Raw genomic sequence first — 6,276 nt, forward strand, 5'->3', positions numbered from 1 at the left:
GACACATTTTTAACTTGGGTGTGGAGAAGTTGTTGCAAAAAAGGTATCCACCCAAGAGTGTATATCGTGTTGCAACTTTTCTTACATCCTGGGTTTCTTTGGGGTTTTCGGGAATTGTTGCTCCGACCAAGTAGTGGATTATCAGAGTCATCTATGAGTCGACATGTTAGGTTTGTAGGAAAATATTTGCTCTTATTTTTCCTCTCCAGTGGATACTATGGTTGTTTTGAGTGTTTATTGTATGATCGATCTATTGTTCCCCAGTTCCCTAAGCTCGCCAATTTAGACAATAATTCAACTTGGCAATTCTGCTCCCTAGGTACGTGTATGAGCTCGAAGAATTTGAATCCGATCACCAGGCTTTGTTCGTAGGCTAGGTATAGTGCTAGGTGAGGGTCCTTTGCTTGGAATCTCCCGTCACCTGACTTGTAACCAACTATGAGTCATTTTTTTGTAGTTAACTCATTGACCACCATATCTTTTGCTAGTAACATGCCCGCAATGAGTGTCTCGTATTCCACCTGATTGTTGCTTTCTTGAAAGAAAAACAAAGGGATTATTCAATGAGAACCCCATCTGGTCCTTCAAGAATTATACCAACGTTGCTCCCCTTCAGATTGGTTGTGTCGTCTACTGATAAGATCCATTTGTCGTCATGGGTCAGAGAAGTGTCCGGGGGAGTCAATTCAGCTATGAAGTCAGTTAACACATGACTCTTTATCGGACCTTTGAGCTCGTAACTGAGATCAAACTCAGAGAGCTCGACTGACCACTTGATCATTCTCCATGCCATGTTTGGTTTCTTTAGGATTTGTTTAATTGGGAGGTCGGTTTGGATTACGATAGAGTGTCTCTAAAAGTAATGGCGGAGGCGTTGTGCTGATATGACCACAAGTAGTGATGCTTTTTTTCAGCTTTTGATATCTAAATTTGACAACTTGAAGAACCTTGTTGACAAAGTAAATTGGCTTGTGGCAATCCCCTTGTTCTTGGACAAGGGTTGAACTCACCACTTGCTCAATTACAATCATATATAACTAACATGATATGTTCGACATGGGCTTTCTGAGTACTGGATGGTTGCTCAGATAACCTTTTAACCATTGAAATTCTTCTTGACATTCTTCAGTCAAATTGAATTGGTTCTTCTACCGTAAGCATTGGAAATATGGGAAACCTTTGTCTCTTGCCTTTGAGAGGAAATAGGAAAGGGCGACCATGTAAGCACTGGAAATATGGGAAATATTTGTCTCTTTCCTTTAAGAGGAAGGTGAAAGGGCAGCCAATTGACCAGTCAGTCTTTGTACCTTCTTGACAATTGTGGGGATCCTCATGTTGATTATGGCTCGACACTGGATGGGATTAAGATTTTGCCTGCTTTGACCTCGAAGACACATTTTTTCCGAGTTGAGTTTAAATTGATATTTTATTGATGGTGGTGAAGAATTCTTGTAAGTCCTTCTTGTGGTTTGCCAGATCTCGCGACCTAACTACCATGTCATCAAAGTAGGCAAGGACATTTTTGTTGATCATCGGCTGTAGTATTTTTTCCATCAACCATTGGTATGTTGCCCCTACGTTTATCAATTCGAAAGGAATCACTTGGTAGCCATAGTTGCCTGTTCTATCATGAAGCTCGTCTTATCTTCATCTCGGGGATGCATTTGGATTTGGTTATATCCAGAATAGGCGTCCATCAAACTCATAACACCGCACCCCGAGGCATTGTCAACCAATTGGTCAATGCTCGACAATGGATAAGAATCCTTAAGACATGCGTTGTTCAAATCAGTGAAGTTAACGCACATTGATGTGATTCCAATAGCAAAGAAGAGAATGATTCTTGACATTCTTAGGAATCAACTTGAGTTGGACAATTGTTAGGCACTTTTTCTTAGAATTGGATCAATGTTCTAAGTCAAGAACTCACCAAAACTAGCACCAAATCCAAACTCATATGGAAGTTCCTCATACTGTCAAATTGAACCAACAAAAAGAGGTAAAAATCAAAAGCACCGAATAGAATTGAACAAGAACTAAAATGAACCGAAAAAAATGAATTAAAAGGCAAGTGAACTGAAAAGGAGTGCTGGAAACAGAAATGCACCGAACCAAAAACCGAGAAGAAGAAGAACAGCTGCTGGAAACATAAAATAACCGAACCAAAACTCAAGAACACAAACTAAACTTGAACAATTGAAAGAGAAGGAAGGAAGGAGAAAAGAATGCTCATGAAGATGGATGTAAGGTTGGATGATCACGCCACTAGAAGGATGGTTGCTCCTAGATGAGTGTGCTGCCGCCACTTGAGGACACCATGGATCCTTCAAGATAAGACTAGAGAAGAAGGCTCAAAAGCTCTCTAATGCTCACTCAAAAATTGAGTATAGTTTCTTTAGTCTAAATTCAAATATGAAAAATACAAAGGGAGCACCTCTATTTATAGCCTAAGGTGCTGAAATGCAAGCTACACAAATTCAAAAACTCCCTCCTAAAAGCTACTAGAATCGGCGCCTAAAGCAAAGCATGAGGAAGGTGTGACCTCTTCCTTCACTTTGGCACCTCCTATTCTACTCCTACACCTATCTACTAACACACCCCCCCTAATACTCCTAACTAAGGACCTAAAGATGCATTAACAAAAGAGGTTTCTTATGTTTTCCTCTAAGCACCTTCAAACAATATTCTTTATTATTTAAAACTTGGCCTTGCCCTTCATAGGATGGACTTGGGCTTGGGCTTGGGCTTTGGGCTTGGGCCTCTCTTTTATTTTATGTCTTCTTTTAAATTTGAGAAGACTAGAAGGAAGAACTTCAAGTGTGATGGTGAATGGTCTCTTCCTTCATCAATAAAAACCTCCTTTTCTTGATTCTCATCACACATTCTCCACTTTTTGTTGGGTTTTTGGACCATGACTATGTTGGATAAATATTTTGGGTATTAGAGCTCTTTGATGTGTCTTGCTCATTCCTCTCGCACAACTTGACTTTTCTTTTCCAAGTGTGTTTGTCTTTTTTGTATCACTGGTTTGGATTTAGGATTGAGTGCTAACTGATGGCTCATGAAGTCGGGGTTAATTCATGGCATGTCACTGCCTGCCTAGACAAAGGAGCGGAGATTGTTCTGAAGGATCCCTTTTAATTCGACTTCAACTCAAGGTTGAAAAGCTGCTCCAATTTTCAACGTTTTTGTGATAGGTGCCTTCAAGCCGGTTGCATCTCTCTATTGGATTTTTGGAAAAGATGGATCAATGAAAGCTCCAATGAAGCTATGGTTTCCTTGTAGGTGCATGAAGAGTATGGAGAGTGATTGGTTCAGCCATATCACTTGGAGAGGTGAAGAAGAAGACCAAAGATGTCTATCCTAAAGAGGTTTTAGATAAGGGAATGCTTAGTCTAGCAATTTGGTAGCATAACACTCATAAAAATGATCTTGAAAAACATGAGTCAAGCACCCCAATTAATTGGTTTAAGGGTTGACCGTTGCTTAGAAAAAAGAGAGAGGGAAATTCAAATGCTATTAGGTTTGGAATTAGGTGCCAATTAGAGTCACATGGCAAGCATGATCAAGTGTGCTCCATGTGACCTAATTAGGTCTAAATGATGGCCTACGGTAAATGTCCTAGGTAGGTTTTAGATGCCTAACCCTAGTCCTAATTCACTTAAAGAAAAATTACGAGTAAAACTCCTACTCTACTTTAAGCAAGAAAATAAATTCTACTCTAAAAAATTTACACTAGGTTATGGCAATTTTGAACATATATAAAAGGATGTCTCTAACATCAGTAGCAAAGTCTCAATCTTCTTGTATCCTCCTTGTCATAACTCTAGTGATGGGTCCTGAGCTGGGACATCTGCCATCATCCACTTCCTCTTGAAGAGGATTTGTCCTCAAATCACATGTCTCTGCCTAAATATTTATGCTACCTGCAAAAGGTGTTAGATCAATAACATTAAAGGTAGCATGCAGTCTATATTCCTCAGACTGGTCTAGTTGATATGCATTATTATGATTCTCTTGAGGACTTGGAAAGGACCATCTCCTCGAGGACTAAGCCTAAACTTCCTTGGACTAGGGAATCTATCTTTTCTAAGGTGAAGCCAAACCCAATCTCCCTCTTCAAAAATTATCTCTCTCTTCCTTATTGTTATGTTTTATATATTTCTCAAATTGTTTTTGTATTTGATCTTTAATCCTCTAATATAATTTCTTAACAAACTCGGCTTTTGTTACCTCTTCCTTATGCACAAATTCTTCGGGTTGAGGCAATGGTAGCAAATCCAAGGGAGTGTGAGGATTAAATCCATATACAGCCTCAAATGGAAAAATATTAGTAGTCTTATGGACTACTCTATTATATGCAAACTCAATATGAGGAAGATACTTATCTCAAGATTTGTGGCTCCCTTCATGACAGACCTAAGCATAATGGATAAAGATCTATTTGCAACCTTTGTTTGTCCATCCGTTTGAGGATGACAAGAGGTTGAAAAATTCAACTTAGTTGCTAGCCTTTCCAAAAGAGTTCTCCAGAAATGACCAACAAATTTAGAATCTCTATCCGAAACTATGGTTTTAGGTAGACCATGAAGTCTTACCACTTCTCTAAATAAGAGTTTGGAGATGTTATTAGCATCATCCACTTTATGGCAGGGTATAAAATAAGCAATTTTGCTAAACCTACCCACTACCACAAAGATGGAATCAAAACCTTTTTGTGTCCTAGGAAGCCCTAAAATGAAATCCATGTTAATGTCTTCCCATGGAGCACAAGCAAGAGGTAAATGGGTGTAAAGTCCATGAGGCATTGTCTTAAACTTAGCTTTTAAACATGAAATGCATTTATAACAATGTCTTTACACTTTTTTTCTCATGTGGGGCCAAAAGAATTTTCCTTTTTAAAGCTCAAGAGTTTTATCAACTCCAAAATGCCCCATGAGACCTCCTTCATGTGACTCTTTAATAAGGAGTTTTTTATGTGTTCCTAGAGGTATACAAAGTTTTTCTTTTTTAAACTGTTAGAATTAATAGGCTAAACAAGTGGGAGGTTAATTGTTTATCAAAAGATTGGCTAAGAATGAAAATTTATTGACAATCACAGAAAGAGCAATCAGGGAAGCCAAACAATCAAAGCAATTAAAACTGTTTGCAGAAAAACAATCGGTTGAAATTTCGTTTTAACTGGTTGTTTATAGCAACAAAGACAAAAATCAAATCAAACAGTTTGTAATGAGTAAGAGAGAGAGAGAGAGAGAGAGAGAGAGAGAGAGAGATTACACAATCAATTTATACTGGTTCACTCAACCCCTGAGCTACATCCAGTCCCCAGAACAAACACTGGGTATTCCACTAGCAATCAATCACAGATTACAAATACTCAACACCACAAAGAGGTGATCTTGACCACACAAGAACACTTACCCTCTTTGCCTTTCACACAACAACAGTCAGAACAACCTCTAACCTTACATGTTTACAAACTTACTAGTATAGAAAGAAAAACAATTACAAGAATAAAAAAGGAACATATTAAACCTGGTATTTCAGGAATCACAGAGCTCCTAAGATCAGTTCTTGAACCAATTCATAGCCTCTAGACAATCTTGCAAAACTTTGAATCAAATCTCTTCTAAAAAACGTTTTCAATCTCACTTTCTGTGTCTTTTTTAATATAGAGAGAAACCATATTTATATCTCTTAAATCTAGCCGTTTTAGGCAGTTAATCATGAGCCAAAACAGTTTTAATTCAATTGAAAACAAATTTAACAGGTTTTTGAAAAGCTGTTAAGAAATGTGACAATCAACCAGTTGAAATGTCGTTTTAACCAGTTGAATTGGTTTTGACAGTTAGTCAACCAAGTCAAAATCACTTTTGAAAACCTTCAAACAAGCTAAGTGTAAAACAACCGACTAAACCGTGAAATCAACCGGTTGTTTTTCTCTTGGCTTAGAAAAACATTTTTCTCTTTTAAAACATATTGATTCATCTTGTGCATAGGATTAAGAATGAACTTTACACAAATTCTAAACACCCTAGAACTAAGCTTCAATCAAAGCAGCAAAGCATCAAGCTCTCATCATAGATTTGGTTTCATCAAAGCTTCCATGTTCTACATAAACAAATACCCCTCAGAAACATAAAATCCTCCTTGTGCTCTATGTTTACAACTAGCAAAAGTGGGTGCAAAATTCGGATCTTCTTCATAAAGTTCAGTTATGTTTTAAAATCCATGAATTTGGGCTCCAAGTTTAGAAAAGAGGGCATGCCTCCGAGA

The sequence above is a fragment of the Phaseolus vulgaris genome, unplaced genomic scaffold, assembly GCF_000499845.2.
Source record: "Phaseolus vulgaris cultivar G19833 unplaced genomic scaffold, P. vulgaris v2.0 scaffold_12, whole genome shotgun sequence".
NCBI lineage: Eukaryota > Viridiplantae > Streptophyta > Magnoliopsida > Fabales > Fabaceae > Phaseolus > Phaseolus vulgaris.